The sequence below is a fragment of the Pseudophryne corroboree genome, chromosome 5 (assembly GCF_028390025.1).
Source record: "Pseudophryne corroboree isolate aPseCor3 chromosome 5, aPseCor3.hap2, whole genome shotgun sequence".
In the NCBI taxonomy this organism is placed as follows: domain Eukaryota; kingdom Metazoa; phylum Chordata; class Amphibia; order Anura; family Myobatrachidae; genus Pseudophryne; species Pseudophryne corroboree.
Window position 1 is genome coordinate 295,593,485 of NC_086448.1, and position 20,858 is coordinate 295,614,342.

The window sequence follows — 20,858 nt, forward strand, 5'->3', positions numbered from 1 at the left end:
GCCTGTTACTAGGCAACCATACAAGCCGCGGAAGTTAGCGGCTATCCCCACCCGCCGGAGCTCGACTACGGGCATAAGAGAGGCGGACACTCATATAAATTATCCCCTAGTGTCTGGAACCCGCTAGCGGGGAAATACGGCGGGACGCAGCGATATTCCCCCCATCCGCTGGAGCTCGATTTCGGGCAGGAGCTGCGGGGATCAGCTGCACCTATCCCGTTGTTCACATTTCCACTGCCTGCACCAGAAAACCTGGGATACCAAATTCTACAGATCGGTATTGTATGAAATTAACCAAGTGTCTGGTTCAATTATAATAGCACCTGTCATGTTTTACATATTTAACAATCTTTATCTAGGGTGATTAGCAAATAAGCTCTCTGCTACATTTCTGGTTAGTGGTAATATTATTCTTACATTACCAAGTCTTTTAGGCTTGGACCAATATGTGTTTGTTGCTCATTATAGAATGACTTATGATGGTTTTGCCTTATAAGCTTACACCTGTTGTGTTCTGACCATACACTCTTTTGCAGGGAAATATGCTATATGCTGTGGTAATAAACCAACTGCATAGATGGTATACTTATCTAATTATTATCTGCCCTTTTAACATATGTTTTTTCCAAAAACTATGATTGAAGGTGATCATACCAATCAGTGACAAGCATCTAATTGCGGATGTACCCCACGAATGGTGCTTAATTGCATCTGAGCATAAATGCTATATAGTGGTGGACAGGGTCGGTACTCGGATGGGGGACCACTTTGGAACACCCTGATACTGCAATATTTGTTCTCATTTTTTGTTTATTTCAGAGATTTTGTATACCAATGGTGGATCTTTGGTTGTGAGAAAAACACAGATGCTAACCCACTAACTATAAAGGATTCTTTGTAGTAATTACTCTGATCTTTCTTGGTGATAAATTTATGCTTATGACTGTCTTACTTAGACAGCACAACCAAGAATGATTTTGTTATCTATATACAATTGACTGGTGTACAGTACAATACCAATAAGGAAGGATTCACTTTGATTGGATATTTATGGCCTTGATACTTTCTTGCCATATAATTGTCATATCCAATCTGCACTTTTTGAGCCTGCCGGTCACATGATTGTCTGTCCCTTTCTTTCATTTTTCTTGTTGAAAATATGAACGACTCCATTTCCAATATAAAGTGACAAATGAAAGGGCTAGCTTAAAAAATTGCGGACATACCCCACTGGAGATGCCCAATCTCTTCCGATCTTGGAAGCTAAGCAGTGGAGGGCCGGACCAGTACTTGGATGGGAGACCACCTTGGAACATTCTGGTACTGCAAATAAATTTTGCTGCCCAATTCTAAGTCACAGATAGGTACTCGGATTCATATGACCCATGATTTAATTTCCTGCAACTACTTTTTCCATTTGGGATTTTTGCAGTAAGAATGATGGTCATATATTCATTTGACAGACACCATTGAGACTAGAAGGTTTCCCCCCCCCCCTTTTTGTGAATTCTTAAGCTTTTCCGGCTTACATTATACTATAGCAATTCTCGCTAATTATTTACTAAATTGATATAGATATTTTTGCACAATAGTCTTGAATCACATATAATAAATTTTGAACTCCGATAATTCTATATATTTTAATAAGAATCTATTAAAATCCTGATTTTACCAGTCTAAGACATGTATACAACTTAGTTCCTCTGAGTTAGAGTGCTCCCAAACAAGAGTCTACTTCTTTTTCCATTTTCTCTTATTTGGTATCTTTCTCAATATATTTTTGACTCATGGGAGCACCACTGAATGGTAACTATATTTAGTGCACCTTGAAAGATATAATATCTTCCTATATGCACAGTTACCTTAATCTGAAGCAATTCTATAACACAAATTTCAGTTTCTCAGAGGACATTACTCAGATTGCTTTTCTTACAAAAATTGTTGCTAGACCGGTGCGGCTCCCACAAACCCCTTTCTTGAATATTGACTTATAACTGGTTCTCCAGTTTTCTCGGGAATACCTGCACGGTCACAATATTACTCAGGATAGGTCTTTCCTTCTCTTAGGAAACCCATCCGACTCTTCCATAATCTAACATATTAGGAGTTCTTTTATTAAAAATTCCATTATGACCTTCAATCTGAAACAGGAATTGAGTACAAGGCGAAAAAATAAGGATAATTTGGATGATATTTTTCCCAGTGAAATAACAGACAACGAACCCCACATCAGCTGGGAGGAAGATTTCCAGAGCTTAAACCTCTTATTAAGGAAACAAATCAGAACCAATTGGGATCTTATTACCCTGGAAAATTACATTAAAAACAAAATATCCCCCAGGGGCCTTCGCCCAAGAGTGTTCCCAACCTTTGACCTCGCCAGTGAAAATCTAAAAAAGGAATGGGAGAATGCCCTCCTGAAATGCTCCAATGATCTTATGCACATTCTGATAAAACATAACAACCTTATATTAGAGGAGTGTGAACACGGTCTCGAAGATCTCGGTAAAAAACTAGAGACATGGGAAAAGGATTCCCAATTCCAAAGATGTTTTGAAAAAAACAAACAAGAACTACAGACCTATGAACAAACAATCATCGAACGCAAAAAGACCAAATACGCAAGAGACAAACGGGACTTTTCATCCGGCAAAATATTTAGGTGGCAAAAAACATCTTGGAGAAAAGGTCCCCCTAGACACACGGATCAATACTCTTCATCAGAAACTGAGACATCTGGAGCAGAAGACACCTCCGATTATATTTCAGAGAAGCACTCCAACGCTAGGAACGAAATAACAAGCAATACACAAACTTCTACACCTTTTTTAGGGGATCCCCGAGGAGGAAGAGGCAGACAACGAGGAGGAAGACAAGGCGGGGGCGCAAGAGGAAGAAGGGGTCCACAGCAATGGGATTTCTCACCCCCAATGACTCGCAACACATACAGGAGGCAACCCCAACAGGATCGATGGTGAATCCAATTCATCCCAATGAGGAATCCACTTTGAAGATCATCAATTTGTCTGAACATGAACTTACACAAGCACAAGAGTCTGTACTTAGTAGAGGTCTGACATTCTCCCCCACAGATCATTTTGATAGGTTCAAGTGGGAGAAAGATCTCAAACTATTTGGTCGAAAACTACTTCTCACCAAACTATATGCCAATACAGAAAATATCTCTCCTGAAGCACAAAGAAATACAGATATAATGGAAACTACAACACCCACTACCCCAAGAACTTCATCAAGAGTAGAAGAGACAATATCAACACATCTGGACCTTTCTCTGGCTGAACAAGAAGCCCTTAGTGCTCTACAAGAACTTGAACAGGAACAAAACATCTCAGCAGATATGGAATCTAGACTCTCTACTAGACCTATGTGCAAGAAGAAATCTACATACTTCCCTCAAGAAAATACATGTCCAGAAGTACAGGTCTTCATGAAACTTGTGGCCAATGAATTTGATCAAATTCATAAAAACAAAAACAAACATTTCAGACAATCCAATCTCACACGGCATGAAATAGTGGCTCTGAGAGAAATACGATCATGGCAAGATGTTGTCATAAAGCCATCGGACAAAGGGGGCAATGTCGTAATCTGGTCTAAAACTGATTATATCAAAGAAGCTCAACGACAATTACATACTACGGAATGCTATAAGAGATTGCTCCTGAATCCATTACAAAATTATAGTAGAACTTTTTACAATATAATAAATCAAGCACTGTCACAAGGGACAATCACAAAACAAGAATTTGACTATCTACACACACAAAATCCAAAAGTTCCCACATACTATTTACTGCCGAAGGTACACAAGAATATTCAGACTCCACCTGGGAGACCAATAGTGTCCGGCATAGGGGGACTGACAGAAAAGGCGAGTATCTTTCTAGACCTGCACTTAAGACACTTTGTTCTAGACCTCCCCTCATACGTCCAGGACACGACTGATATTCTGAGGAAGCTACATGACATAAAACTAGAGGATAACCAATATCTAGTGTCACTTGACGTTGAGGCACTATATACCTCCATAGGCCATAAAGATGGAATAGCAGCAGTAGAATACTTTCTACACACAGAAGGAATGGACGAATTCCATATTTTCCTCATTCAACTGCTTCATTTTGTATTACACTACAACTTCTTCACATTTAATGACAAGTTTTTTCTTCAAACAAGGGGCACCACCATGGGGGCCGCTTGTGCGCCCACATATGCCAACATATTCCTTGGGTGGTGGGAAAAAGAGGTTGTCTTTAATGATGACAATGACTTGTATACATCACATGTCATTATGTGGAATCGATACATAGATGACATCTTCCTGATATGGGAGGGCGATTTACAACTATTACACCAATTTATAGAACATCTCAATACAAACGATCTGAACATTCGCCTCACCCACAGTATCAGTCAGCAAGAACTACCATTCCTAGATCTTACGATTTATAAAGACTCAGAGGGAATGGTGGCAACAAGTCTATATCGGAAAACCACAGCAACCAACACACTCCTACACCAAACCAGCTCCCATTTTCCCCCTACTATTGAAAACATACCCAAGGGGGAATTTCTCCGTCTCCGCAGAAATTGCTCAGACAACAAGAAATTTGAGACACAAAGTTTGGAGCTAGCCCAGAGACTAAGAACTAGGGGATACAGCAACACCTCAGTGAAGAAAGCTATGACATTTGCCAAAAATACCAACAGAGACGATATAATTTTCAAAAAAGTTCCAAACCCAACAAAAGCCAACACAACCATCCGATTTGTCGGCAATTTCTGTCAGGAATGGAGAAAAGTTAATGATGCCATACAAAAACACTGGCATATCTTGCATGTAGACTCTGCTCTATCAGCCAAACTAGGCCCAAAAGTCTCCATGAGTTGGCGTAGGTCTAGAAATTTGAGAGACCACCTTGTACAGAGCCATTTTCAAAGACTGCCAAACAAGAGACCAATAATAACTGGAACATACCCCTGTGGCAAATGTAAAGCCTGTAAATTCATTGATCCAACCAAGGAAATAGAGGACAAGTTTGGGAAAAAACACAAAATTTTAGACTATATGAACTGTCAGACAGAAGGTGTCATTTATTGCATTAAATGTAGTTGTAACCAGAAATACATCGGCATGACTACTCGCCCCATAAAACAGCGGATCCTAGAACACATAGGATCAATACGCAATGCTATTTCGGACAAAGCAAAAATGAAGCAACTGACATCTGTCGCTCGTCACTTTCATACCCATCATAACAACAGATGGGAAGAATTAAAAGTGTTCGGTCTGGAAAGGATTAAATTAGGTATACGAGGAGGCAACCTCACAAATGTCCTCTTGCAAAAAGAGAGTGAATGGATTTTCAAAATGGGATCCATTTACCCCGCCGGTATGAATGACAATATAAACTATGGGGCTTTCCTGAATTAGAATACTGGCCTACGTTTTGAAACAATACCCGCCTAGTCAATACCCAGTATGTCTCGGCATTTTTCCTATTAACGGCAACCTACTTTATGATTTCTTTTACTTTATTTATTTTTCACGACTCTTGTCCTCACAGTTATTCATTTATAGTGTTTATACACTTGGAAGGTTCACTCTCTGAATTTAATACATGGATTAATCTCTGTCACCCTTTATTTGGAAAGTCCACTCAGCTGTATATAAGATACTCACATTTTTTCACTACCATATAATTTTCACTATGGGCTCTTAATTTAGAATTCATACTTTGCCCCCTATTGTGTTTATACACCCATATTCCACATTTTCACTCTTGCTATTTCCCCCTCCCCCCCTTTTTTTCAAACTTTTTTTCAACCTTTTTTCACCCCTTCCCTCCTTTAATCGTTACAGTCCCCCCTTCATCTTTATTTCACCTTCATTTCACATCATTATGTTTACAATTATTTAATTGAAATTCCCCACTTTAGGTCATTTACCATACAACTTTCACATATTCTTGCTATCTCCACTGTACTAGTATTACTTGCACCATCTATATACAATGCACATAAAAGATTCTCCACATACAAAAGTAACGCCTTTCCACTGCCCCTCCCCCTTTCTTCATTAATTTATAATTCATTATTAATTATTATTTTTATTCTTATTTATACATATTTTTATTTTATTTTTATCTATTTTTCATCATTTTTTATTTTTATTTATTTATTATTTTTATTTATTAATTATTATTTTTTATATATATTTTTTAATTTTTAATATTATTTTTTATTATTTATCTTTATTAATTATTAATTAATTATTATTACTCCCCCGCCTTTAATTCCTGTTAATTACACATTCTTATTATATACCCAATTATGGGACAGCTTTATGCATAACAAATGCTTTAGCAGCAACATCTAATAATGGAATTGCAATGTAATTGCATTTTCTTTAAAAAGAAGTTAATGAATAAGGCTTTTGTCACTATAGAAAAAATGAACCATTTGGATAGATCGAGGAAACTGTCCATCAAATCTGAATCTCCTATCAGCAATCAGACTCTCCTTTAAAAATCTAAACCCACAGTGACGACTTACGTCCTGTGATCAAGCCTATCAGCGAAACGTACGTCAGGACCCACATGGTCACATGGTGCGCACACGTGACCTGGAAGCCGGACCATCACAGCCTGTTACTAGGCAACCATACAAGCCGCGGAAGTTAGCGGCTATCCCCACCCGCCGGAGCTCGACTACGGGCACAAGAGAGGCGGACACTCATATAAATTATCCCCTAGTGTCTGGAACCCGCTAGCGGGGAAATACGGCGGGACGCAGCGATATTCCCCCCATCCGCTGGAGCTCGATTTCGGGCAGGAGCTGCGGGGATCAGTTGCACCTATCCCGTTGTTCACATTTCCACTGCCTGCACCAGAAAACCTGGGATACCAAATTCTACAGATCGGTATTGTATGAAATTAACCAAGTGTCTGGTTCAATTATAATAGCACCTGTCATGTTTTACATATTTAACAATCTTTATCTAGGGTGATTAGCAAATAAGCTCTCTGCTACATTTCTGGTTAGTGGTAATATTATTCTTACATTACCAAGTCTTTTAGGCTTGGACCAATATGTGTTTGTTGCTCATTATAGAATGACTTATGATGGTTTTGCCTTATAAGCTTACACCTGTTGTGTTCTGACCATACACTCTTTTGCAGGGAAATATGCTATATGCTGTGGTAATAAACCAACTGCATATCCTGCATAGGTACACATAGATGGTATACTTATCTAATTATTATCTGCCCTTTTAACATATGTTTTTTCCAAAAACTATGATTGAAGGTGATCATACCAATCAGTGACAAGCATCTAATTGCGGATGTACCCCACGAATGGTGCTTAATTGCATCTGAGCATAAATGCTATATAGTGGTGGACAGGGTCGGTACTCGGATGGGAGACCACTTTGGAACACCCTGATACTGCAATATTTGTTCTCATTTTTTGTTTATTTCAGAGATTTTGTATACCAATGGTGGATCTTTGGTTGTGAGAAAAACACAGATGCTAACCCACTAACTATAAAGGATTCTTTGTAGTAATTACTCTGATCTTTCTTGGTGATAAATTTATGCTTATGACTGTCTTACTTAGACAGCACAACCAAGAATGATTTTGTTATCTATATACAATTGACTGGTGTACAGTACAATACCAATAAGGAAGGATTCACTTTGATTGGATATTTATGGCCTTGATACTTTCTTGCCATATAATTGTCATATCCAATCTGCACTTTTTGAGCCAGCCGGTCACATGATTGTCTGTCCCATTCTTTCATTTTTCTTGTTGAAAATATGAACGACTCCATTTCCAATATAAAGTGACAAATGAAAGGGCTAGCTTAAGAAATTGCGGACATACCCCACTGGAGATGCCCAATCTCTTCCGATCTTGGAAGCTAAGCAGTGGAGGGCCGGACCAGTACTTGGATGGGAGACCACCTTGGAACATCCTGGTACTGCAAATACATTTTTCTGCCCAATTCTAAGTCACAGATAGGTACTCGGATTCATATGACTCATGATTTAATTTCCTGCAACTACTTTTTCCATTTGGGATTTTTGCAGTAAGAATAATAATAATTAATAATAATTTTTATTTATATAGCGCTCTTTCTCCAACAGGACTCAAGGCGCTTATGATGGTCATATATTCATTTGACAGACACCATTGAGACTAGAAGGTTTCCCCCCCCCCCCCTTTTTGTGAATTCTTAAGCTTTTCCGGCTTACATTATACTATAGCAATTCTCGCTAATTATTTACTAAATTGATATAGATATTTTTGCACAATAGTCTTGAATCACATATAATAAATTTTGAACTCCGATAATTCTATATATTTTAATAAGAATCTATTAAAATCATGATTTTACCAGTCTAAGACATGTATACAACTTAGTTCCTCTGAGTTAGAGTGCTCCCAAACAAGAGGCTACTTCTTTTTCCATTTTCTCTTATTTGGTATCTTTCTCAATATATTTTTGACTCATGGGAGCACCACTGAATGGTAACTATATTTAGTGCACCTTGAAAGATATAATATCTTCCTATATGCACAGTTACCTTAATCTGAAGCAATTCTATAACACAAATTTCAGTTTCTCAGAGGACATTACTCAGATTGCTTTTCTTACAAAAATTGTTGCTAGACCGGTGCGGCTCCCACAAACCCCTTTCTCACATATTAATTACACAGGTTCTGTGGCTTGGTGACTTCAAGACTCCATTTCACCTGGTTTTAATCAGCCACAGAAGCTTTGTAATTAATGTGTCCAGAATTAAAGGGATGAGGTGGTCAGGGCCATCTTTTCGTATGCGCTCAATGGGCAGTTGCCCAAGGGCCACAGGAGTATATGGGCCCTGGGATGATAGCTGAGAGTTCCCTTTTTCCAAGGGTACCATAATTTTGAAAATCGTCTGGAGGAACCGGAGATATCCGACTTCTAAGCAGTAGTCCCCATCTGAACCTGTTAATTGCTCTTCCCAATCAGATATCTCGGGTTCTGTCTGACTTTTTCTGAGGGTATACTCCAAAAGCTGGGGCCCTCCCCTTTCGGTGGATACATATATAAGCCTTCCAGCAGCTTGTCCCTGCTCTGGCTCCACACACCTGGTATGCAGTTTTACATTTTCGTCAGTGGATTGCTCTGACTCCTGAACTCTGATCCCCAAGTCCCAAGTACCTCATGAAAGATGGGACTATCTAGTTTATTATCCCATTTAAAGCTTAGAAATCTATTATCAAGAACTGGAGATACCTGCAGTCAAGCAAGCTGCCCTCCCACCGGAAAATGATGAATATTCAGCCCACTCCACTATCCAACTCTCCCGTGCATATTAAACACCCCCTACCGCCCAGAAAGTCATGTACCGGGGCCCCTTCATTCAGCTTAATGCCCCCTTCTACAGTTTAGTGTTCTCCCTCCTGCTCCATCTCCTTCCATCTGTGCAGTAAAAGAGTTATAATTAGAAATTACTGCTCCAGGTCCTACATGCTGAGCGGAAGACAGAACACTCCCTACCGCCACAGGACATCAAAGCTGCTGCTGATAGCATCCCCCAGCCCTACCACTGGAGGATGGATAGGGGACCCAGTGCATTGCTGTGCCCAGGGGCCAACACTGCTGTTAAAATGGCCCTGGAGGTGGTAACCGTACCGCAGCCGCATCCCCCATAGGTTTATATGGGTATACGATGCTGACTGATTTACTAATATCTGAAATGCAATGCATTCCCAATATTGGTCCCTGCAGCTACCGCCATCTGAAAATGGTCACAGTCACTGTAGTCTACAGGCTACGCGTAGTTGGCTGGGTAGAGGGATCCCCCAGAACCCTCTGTGGAAGTGGCCGCTGTGCAAAGCATTCCCAATATTGGCCCCTGCCATTACTGCTATCTTTGGCCCCTGCCATTACTGCTAATATTGGCCGCTGTGCATGGCAGTCAGTAGGGACCGCGCATGCGCAGAAGCCCCGGCACCACACTTGGTACATCGCAAGGACAAGCTGCTTTTGGAGCCCATATCCCTGCCTGTGCCAGGTGATACATTCACCCAATTCTGCAGTGCAATCCTGGGCGCTAATATCGTGCCCAGATCGCATTGCACATATTGATAAATGGGCCCCTGTATCTTTATGGTTACGTGGTATTTTTAATGGACCATTGTTCAAAATTCAGATGTATCCCAAAAAAGATCAAGAAAAGCATATTTAGTGCATTATTCTCAACACTTTGGGGGTAATTCCAAGTTGATCGCAGCAGGAATTTTTTTAGCAGTTGGGCAAAACGATGTGCACTGCAGGGGAGGCAGATATAACGTGCAGAGAGAGTTAGATTTGGGTGGGTTATTTTGTTTCTGTGCAAGGTAAATACTGGCTGCTTTATTTTTACACTGCAATTTAGATTGCAGATTAAACACACCACACCCAAATCTAACTCTCTCTGCACGTTATATCTGCCTCCCCTGCAGTGCACATGGGGGGTTATTCCAAGTTGATCGCAGCAGGAATTTAGTTAGCAATTGGGCAAAACCATGGCCCTCATTCCGAGTTGTTCGCTCGCAAGCTGCTTTTAGCAGCTTTACACACGCTAAGCCGCCGCCTACTGGGAGTGAATCTTAGCTTCTTAAAATTGCGAACGAAAGATTCGCAATATAGCGAAAAGACATCTCTGTGCAGTTTCTGAGTAGCTCGAGACTTACTCGGCATCTGCGATCAGTTCAGTGCTTGTCGTTCCTGGTTTGACGTCATAAACACACCCAGCGTTCGCCCAGACACTCCTCCGTTTCTCCAGCCACTCCCGAGTTTTTCCCAGAAACTGTAGCGTTTTTTCACACACTCCCATAAAACGGCCAGTTTCCACCCAGAAACACCCACTTCCTGTCAATCACATTACGATCACCAGAACGAAGAAAAAACCGTGAGTAAAAAACCTAACTGCATAGCAAATTTACTTTGCGCAGTCGCACTGCGGACATTGCGCATGCGCACTAAGCGGAAAATCGCTACGATGCGAAAAAATTTACAGAGCGAACAACTCGGAATGACCCCCCATGTGCACTGCAGGGGAGGCAGATATAACATGTGCAGAGAGAGTTAGATTTGGGTGTGGTGAGTTCAATCTGCAATCTAATTTGCAGTGTAAAAATAAAGCAGCCAGTATTTACCCTGCACAGAAATTAAATAACCCACCCAAATCTAACTCTCTCTGCACATGTTAGATCTGCCTCCCCTGCAGTGCACATGGTTTTGCCCAATTGCTAACTAAATTCCTGCTGCGATCAACTTGGAATTACCCCCTTTATTATGATTATAACACTCACATAATTAAATACACTTGTTATTTGATATGTAACAGTTAACCATCCCCATAAGATAGCCTTGCTTTCTACCAGATGATCACTGAAAAGAGAATTACACGGAATTTTCCTTCTCAGAAGTCCCGGGAGTGAAGTTCCTGTACAGAGGCAGCTGGTGGCTGAGAAGTTTATGCAGGTCAGACTGGCTCCATTGATGTGCAGTGGTGCACTTCAAAAAGTCCTTCTTTGTTAAGGTACTAGGGAATATTGGGGGTCATTCTGAGTTGATCGCTAGCTGCCATTGTTGACAGCGCAGCGATCAGGCTAAAAATCGGCATTTCTGCACATGCGTATGGGCCGCAGTGCGCACGCGCAACTTACTTTCACACAAAACTATGAAGTTTCACACAAGGTTGAGCAACGCTTTTCTGTCGCACTGTTGATCGGTGAGTGATTGACAGGAAGTGGGTGTATCTGTGTGGTAACTGACCGTTTTCCGGGAGTGTGCTAAAAAACGCAGGCGTGTCAGGTAACAATGCAGGCGTGCCTTGGGAAATGGGGGAGTGGCTGGCCGAACGCAGAGCGTGTTTGTGACGTCAAAACAGGAACTAAACAGACTGAAGTGATCGCAAGGTAGGAGTAGGTCTGCAGCTACTCTGAAACTGCTTGAAAAAATGTCAGCACTGTTCTGCTAGCCTTTCGTTCGCACTTCTGCTAAGCTAAGATACACTCCCAGAGGGCGGCGGCTTAGCGTTTGCACTGCTGCTAAAAGCAGCTAGCGAGCGATCAACTCGGAATGAGGGCCATTGATAAAACATCTTTTTAATGTCTATACAGATAAGAACCATTTTTACTCAAGGGGCTAGATGTAATGGGGGCGATTTTTTTAGGTGTCTAAAAAAATCGCACCAAATTGCACATTTGTAACCTGCGATTTTTTACTATGGTTAAAATGGAATTTGCATGTGATTTTTGGCGATTTTTAGTAAAGGAAACATGCAATTTTTAGTAATAAAAACTTGCGGTTTTTGTTCATGTTTTTATCAGTGTGATCCGTGCATGCTTCTGTATGGAACAGTAAAGAAAGTGTTAAAAAGTGTTAAATTTTTTTTTTTTTAAATGACGTGCAAGTCCCCCACAAAAGCATAACCGGCCCCGGGCTCTCTGAGCCGGTCATGGTTGCAAAAATACGGGGAAAAAATTTACTTGGGTTCCCCATATTTAAGTAACCAGCACCAGACTCTTGGACAAATCTTGGTTCCAAAAATACGAGGGACAAAATAAGTAGGGGTCCCCCGTATTTTTGAGACCAGCACCGGGCTCCACTAGCCAGGGAGGTGATGCCGCATCCGGGGGACACTTTTATATAAGTCCCTGCAGCACACACCCCTACTAGTCAACCCTGGCCGGGGTTCCCTGGGGGAGTGGGGACCCTTAAAATAAAGAGGTCCCCCCTCCAGGCACCCACGGGCCAGGGATGAAGCCCGGGGCTTTCCTCAGCACCCCTGGGTGGTGGGTGCCGGGCTGATAGCCGTGAAAGTGTTAAAAATAATATTGTCTTTTGCTGTGGAACTACAAGTCCCAGCAAGCCCCACCCCCACCCCCGCATGCTGGTACTTGGAGAACCAAAAATACCAGCATGCGGGGAATTAACGGGCCCGCTGTTACGTGTAATTCCACAACAAAAGAAATACCCCAAAAAAGACAATACACACACACACCTTGAAGGTAAAAGATTATTTACACACTCACCAGAGGCATAACTCTGGGAGGAAACAGAGTCATCTGCCGCCAGGCTCCTGCTATGAAGGGGGGTACCTCTCCTCCCATTTTGTGACACCACTGAATTAAGTTAATTGATAGCTGCCGCTATCTCTTCAGTGTCTGACTTCCTCACTGGTCCCTGCGCCTTAGAAGTCACACCCTTTTTATTATACTGTAGATACACATTTGACAAGTGTCATACCCAGGATTAGAAACCACGACCTATTACACTGGAAGCAGACACCTTACTGATGAAGCTGTTTGCTCCTGTATTGGAAATATGAGAATTCTAACTATATGAAGTTAATTCTCTGACAATTACATGTAACTTCATATAGTTAAAATTGTCATGCCTCTTGCACAGGAGAAAATAGCTCCATCAGTAAGGTGTCTGCTGTCAGTGTAACAGGTCATGGGTTCTAATCCTGGGTATGACTGCTAAGAAATGTGTGATTTAAAATAAAAGACAATGAAATGTATATACTTTTTTTTCAGAACACTCCATACACGCACACACGCACACACACATACATATATTTATTAGAGATGAGCGGGTTCGGTTTCTCTGAATCCGAACCCGCCCGAACTTCATGTTTTTTTTCACGGGTCCGAGCGACTCGGATCTTCCCGCCTTGCTCGGTTAACCCGAGCGCGCCCGAACGTCATCATGACGCTGTCGGATTCTCGCGAGGCTCGGATTCTATCGCGAGACTCGGATTCTATATAAGGAGCCGCGCGTCGCCGCCATTTTCACACGTGCATTGAGATTGATAGGGAGAGGACGTGGCTGGCGTCCTCTCCATTTAGATTAGGGTTGAGAGAGAGAGAGAGAGATTGACCTGAGGCTGTGATACTGTAGAAGAGAGTGCAGAGTTTAGTGACTGACGACCACAGTGACCACCAGACAGTGCAGTTGTTTGTTTTATTTAATATATCCGTTCTCTGCCTGAAAAAAACGATACACACAGTGACTCAGTCACATACCATATCTGTGTGCACTGCTCAGCCCAGTGTGCTGCATCAATGTATATATATATCTGACTGTGCTCAGCTCACACAGCTTATAATTGTGGGGGAGACTGGGGAACACTGCAGTGCCAGTTATAGGTTATAGCAGGAGCCAGGAGTACATAATATTATATTAAAATTAAACAGTGCACACTTTTGCTGCAGGAGTGCCACTGCCAGTGTGACTAGTGACCAGTGACCTGACCACCAGTATATATAATATTAGTAGTATACTATCTCTTTATCAACCAGTCTATATTAGCAGCAGACACAGTACAGTGCGGTAGTTCACGGCTGTGGCTACCTCTGTGTCGGCACTCGGCAGCCCGTCCATAATTGTATATACCACCTAACCGTGGTTTTTTTTTCTTTCTTTATACATACATACTAGTTACGAGTATACTATCTCTTTATCAACCAGTCTATATATTAGCAGCAGACACAGTACAGTGCGGTAGTTCACGGCTGTGGCTACCTCTGTGTCGGCACTCGGCAGCCCGTCCATAATTGTATATACCACCTAACCGTGGGTTTTTTTTAGTTTCTTTATACATACATACTAGTTACGAGTATACTATCTCTTTATCAACCAGTCTATATATTAGCAGCAGACACAGTACAGTGCGGTAGTTCACGGCTGTGGCTACCTCTGTGTCGGCACTCGGCAGCCCGTCCATAATTGTATATACCACCTAACCGTGGTTTTTTTTTCTTTCTTTATACATACATACTAGTTACGAGTATACTATCTCTTTATCAACCAGTCTATATTAGCAGCAGACACAGTACAGTGCGGTAGTTCACGGCTGTGGCTACCTCTGTGTCGGCACTCGGCAGCCCGTCCATAATTGTATATACCACCTAACCGTGGTTTTTTTTTCTTTCTTTATACATACATACTAGTTACGAGTATACTATCTCTTTATCAACCAGTCTATATATTAGCAGCAGACACAGTACAGTGCGGTAGTTCACGGCTGTGGCTACCTCTGTGTCGGCACTCGGCAGCCCGTCCATAATTGTATATACCACCTAACCGTGGTTTTTTTTTCTTTCTTTATACATACATACTAGTTACGAGTATACTATCTCTTTATCAACCAGTCTATATATTAGCAGCAGACACAGTACAGTGCGGTAGTTCACGGCTGTGGCTACCTCTGTGTCGGCACTCGGCAGCCCGTCCATAATTGTATATACCACCTAACCGTGGTTTTTTTTTCTTTCTTTATACATACATACTAGTTACGAGTATACTATCTCTTTATCAACCAGTCTATATATTAGCAGCAGACACAGTACAGTGCGGTAGTTCACGGCTGTGGCTACCTCTGTGTCGGCACTCGGCAGCCCGTCCATAATTGTATATACCACCTAACCGTGGTTTTTTTTTCTTTCTTTATAGTCATACTAGTTACGAGTATACTATCTCTTTATCAACCAGTCTATATTAGCAGCAGACACAGTACAGTGCGGTAGTTCACGGCTGTGGCTACCTCTGTGTCGGCACTCGGCAGCCCGTCCATAATTGTATATACCACCTAACCGTGGTTTTTTTTTCTTTCTTTATACATACATACTAGTTACGAGTATACTATCTCTTTATCAACCAGTCTATATTAGCAGCAGACACAGTACAGTGCGGTAGTTCACGGCTGTGGCTACCTCTGTGTCGGCACTCGGCAGCCCGTCCATAATTGTATATACCACCTAACCGTGGTTTTTTTTTCTTTCTTTATACATACATACTAGTTACGAGTATACTATCTCTTTATCAACCAGTCTATATATTAGCAGCAGACACAGTACAGTGCGGTAGTTCACGGCTGTGGCTACCTCTGTGTCGGCACTCGGCAGCCCGTCCATAATTGTATATACCACCTAACCGTGGTTTTTTTTTCTTTCTTTATACATACATACTAGTTACGAGTATACTATCTCTTTATCAACCAGTCTATATATTAGCAGCAGACACAGTACAGTGCGGTAGTTCACGGCTGTGGCTACCTCTGTGTCGGCACTCGGCAGGCAGTCCGTCCATAATTGTATACCACCTAACCGTGGGTTTTTTTTCTTTCTTCTTTATACATACATAGTTACATAGACATCTCTTTATCAACCAGTCTATATTAGCAGCAGACACAGTACAGTACGGTAGTTCACGGCTGTGGCTACCTCTGTGTCTGCACTCGGCAGGCAGTCCATAATTGTATACTAGTATCCATCTCCATTGTTTACCTGAGGTGCCTTTTAGTTGTGCCTATTAAAATATGGAGAACAAAAATGTTGAGGTTCCAAAATTAGGGAAAGATCAAGATCCACTTCCACCTCGTGCTGAAGCTGCTGCCACTAGTCATGGCCGAGACGATGAAATGCCAGCAACGTCGTCTGCCAGGGCCGATGCCCAATGTCATAGTACAGAGCATGTCAAATCCAAAACACCAAATATCAGAAAAAAAAGGACTCCAAAACCTAAAATAAAATTGTCGGAGGAGAAGCGTAAACTTGCCAATATGCCATTTACGACACGGAGTGGCAAGGAACGGCTGAGGCCCTGGCCTATGTTCATGGCTAGTGGTTCAGCTTCACATGAGGATGGAAGCACTCAGCCTCTCGCTAGAAAAATGAAAAGACTCAAGCTGGCAAAAGCAGCACAGCAAAGAACTGTGCATTCTTCGAAATCCCAAATCCACAAGGAGAGTCCAATTGTGTCGGTTGCGATGCCTGACCTTCCCAACACTGGACGTGAAGAGCATGCGCCTTCCACCATTTGCACGCCCCCTGCAAGTGCTGGAAGGAGCACCCGCAGTCCAGTTCCTGATAGTCAGATTGAAGATGTCAGTGTTGAAGTACACCAGGATGAGGAGGATATGGGTGTTGCTGGCGCTGGGGAGGAAATTGACCAGGAGGATTCTGATGGTGAGGTGGTTTGTTTAAGTCAGGCACCCGGGGAGACACCTGTTGTCCGTGGGAGGAATATGGCCGTTGACATGCCAGGTGAAAATACCAAAAAAATCAGCTCTTCGGTGTGGAGGTATTTCACCAGAAATGCGGACAACAGGTGTCAAGCCGTGTGTTCCCTTTGTCAAGCTGTAATAAGTAGGGGTAAGGACGTTAACCACCTCGGAACATCCTCCCTTATACGTCACATGCAGCGCATTCATAATAAGTCAGTGACAAGTTCAAAAACTTTGGGTGACAGCGGAAGCAGTCCACTGACCAGTAAATCCCTTCCTCTTGTAACCAAGCTCACGCAAACCACCCCACCAACTCCCTCAGTGTCAATTTCCTCCTTCCCCAGGAATGCCAATAGTCCTGCAGGCCATGTCACTGGCAATTCTGACGAGTCCTCTCCTGCCTGGGATTCCTCCGATGCATCCTTGCGTGTAACGCCTACTGCTGCTGGCGCTGCTGTTGTTGCCGCTGGGAGTCGATGGTCATCCCAGAGGGGAAGTCGTAAGCCCACTTGTACTACTTCCAGTAAGCAATTGACTGTTCAACAGTCCTTTGCGAGGAAGATGAAATATCACAGCAGTCATCCTACTGCAAAGCGGATAACTGAGGCCTTGGCATCCTGGGTGGTGAGAAACGTGGTTCCGGTATCCATCATTACTGCAGAGCCAACTAGAGACTTGTTGGAGGTACTGTGTCCCCGGTACCAAATACCATCTAGGTTCCATTTCTCTAGGCAGGCGATACCGAAAATGTACACAGACCTCAGAAAAAGAGTCACCAGTGTCCTAAAAAATGCAGCTGTACCCAATGTCCACTTAACCACGGACATGTGGACAAGTGGAGCAGGGCAGGGTCAGGACTATATGACTGTGACAGCCCACTGGGTAGATGTATGGACTCCCGCCGCAAGAACAGCAGCGGCGGCACCAGTAGCAGCATCTCGCAAACGCCAACTCTTTCCTAGGCAGGCTACGCTTTGTATCACCGGTTTCCAGAATACGCACACAGCTGAAAACCTCTTACGGCAACTGAGGAAGATCATCGCGGAATGGCTTACCCCAATTGGACTCTCCTGTGGATTTGTGGCATCGGACAACGCCAGCAATATTGTGTGTGCATTAAATATGGGCAAATTCCAGCACGTCCCATGTTTTGCACATACCTTGAATTTGGTGGTGCAGAATTTTTTAAAAAACGACAGGGGCGTGCAAGAGATGCTGTCGGTGGCCAGAAGAATTGCGGGACACTTTCGGCGTACAGGCACCACGTACAGAAGACTGGAGCACCACCAAAAACTACTGAACCTGCCCTGCCATCATCTGAAGCAAGAAGTGGTAACGAGGTGGAATTCAACCCTCTATATGCTTCAGAGGTTGGAGGAGCAGCAAAAGGCCATTCAAGCCTATACAATTGAGCACGATATAGTAGGTGGAATGCACCTGTCTCAAGCGCAGTGGAGAATGATTTCAACGTTGTGCAAGGTTCTGATGCCCTTTGAACTTGCCACACGTGAAGTCAGTTCAGACACTGCCAGCCTGAGTCAGGTCATTCCCCTCATCAGGCTTTTGCAGAAGAAGCTGGAGACATTGAAGGAGGAGCTAACACGGAGCGATTCCGCTAGGCATGTGGGACTTGTGGATGGAGCCCTTAATTCGCTTAACAAGGATTCACGGGTGGTCAATCTGTTGAAATCAGAGCACTACATTTTGGCCACCGTGCTCGATCCTAGATTTAAAGCCTACCTTGGATCTCTCTTTCCGGCAGACACAAGTCTGCTGGGGTTGAAAGACCTGCTGGTGACAAAATTGTCAAGTCAAGCGGAACGCGACCTGTCAACATCTCCTCCTTCACATTCTCCCGCAACTGGGGGTGCGAGGAAAAGCTCAGAATTCCGAGCCCACCCGCTGGCGGTGATGCAGGGCAGTCTGGAGCGACTGCTGATGCTGACATCTGGTCCGGACTGAAGGACCTGACAACGATTACGGACATGTCGTCTACTGTCACTGCATATGATTCTCTCAACATTGATAGAATGGTGGAGGATTATATGAGTGACCGCATCCAAGTAGGCACGTCACACAGTCCGTACTTATACTGGCAGGAAAAAGAGGCAATTTGGAGGCCCTTGCACAAACTGGCTTTATTCTACCTAAGTTGCCCTCCCACAAGTGTGTACTCCGAAAGAGTGTTTAGTGCCGCCGCTCACCTTGTCAGCAATCGGCGTACGAGGTTACATCCAGAAAATGTGGAGAAGATGATGTTCATTAAAATGAATTATAATCAATTCCTCCGCGGAGACATTGACCAGCAGCAATTGCCTCCACAAAGTACACAGGGAGCTGAGATGGTGGATTCCAGTGGGGACGAATTGATAATCTGTGAGGAGGGGGATGTACACGGTGATATATCGGAGGGTGATGATGAGGTGGACATCTTGCCTCTGTAGAGCCAGTTTGTGCAAGGAGAGATTAATTGCTTCTTTTTTGGGGGGGGTCCAAACCAACCCGTCATATCAGTCACAGTCGTGTGGCAGACCCTGTCACTGAAATGATGGGTTGGTTAAAGTGTGCATGTCCTGTTTTGTTTATACAACATAAGGGTGGGTGGGAGGGCCCAAGGACAATTCCATCTTGCACCTCTTTTTTCTTTTCTTTTTCTTTGCATCATGTGCTGATTGGGGAGGGTTTTTTGGAAGGGACATCCTGCGTGACACTGCAGTGCCACTCCTAAATGGGCCCGGTGTTTGTGTCGGCCACTAGGGTCGCTAATCTTACTCACACAGTCAGCTACCTCATTGCGCCTCTTTTTTTCTTTGCGTCATGTGCTGTTTGGGGAGGGTTTTTTGGAAGGGACATCCTGCGTGACACTGCAGTGCCACTCCTAGATGGGCCCGGTGTTTGTGTCGGCCACTAGGGTCGCTAATCTTACTCACACAGCTACCTCATTGCGCCTCTTTTTTTCTTTGCGTCATGTGCTGTTTGGGGAGGGTTTTTTGGAAGGGACATCCTGCGTGACACTGCAGTGCCACTCCTAGATGGGCCCGGTGTTTGTGTCGGCCACTAGGGTCGCTAATCTTACTCACACAGCTACCTCATTGCGCCTCTTTTTTTCTTTGCGTCATGTGCTGTTTGGGGAGGGTTTTTTGGAAGGGCCATCCTGCGTGACACTGCAGTGCCACTCCTAGATGGGCCCGGTGTTTGTGTCGGCCACTAGGGTCGCTAATCTTACTCACACAGCTACCTCATTGCGCCTCTTTTTTTCTTTGCGTCATGTGCTGTTTGGGGAGGGTTTTTTGGAAGGGACATCCTGCGTGACACTGCAGTGCCACTCCTAGATGGGCCCGGTGTTTGTGTCGGCCACTAGGGTCGCTTATCTTACTCACACAGCGACCTCGGTGCAAATTTTAGGACTAAAAATAATATTGTGAGGTGTGAGGTATTCAGAATAGACTGAAAATGAGTGTAAATTATGGTTTTTGAGGTTAATAATACTTTGGGATCAAAATGACCCCCAAATTCTATGATTTAAGCTGTTTTTTAGTGTTTTTTGAAAAAAACACCCGAATCCAAAACACACCCGAATCCGACAAAAAAAATTCTGTGAGGTTTTGCCAAAACGCGTTCGAACCCAAAACACGGCCGCGGAACCGAACCCAAAACCAAAACACAAAACCCGAAAAATTTCAGGCGCTCATCTCTAATATTTATCAATATATACAAGGGGGGGAGCACCAATATATATCTTGCCTCCTAGCAACTGGGACAGACTTACGCAACTGACAC

At 43.2% G+C, this 20,858-nt stretch overlaps 2 pseudogenes; both read left to right on the top strand.

The window, feature by feature from the left end:
- Positions 1 to 1,212: 1,212 nt before the first annotated feature.
- On the top strand, positions 1,213 to 1,332 carry LOC134931424 (5S ribosomal RNA; annotated as a pseudogene).
- A 6,565-nt stretch (positions 1,333 to 7,897) lies between these two features.
- On the top strand, positions 7,898 to 8,017 carry LOC134931443 (5S ribosomal RNA; annotated as a pseudogene).
- Positions 8,018 to 20,858: the final 12,841 nt, after the last annotated feature.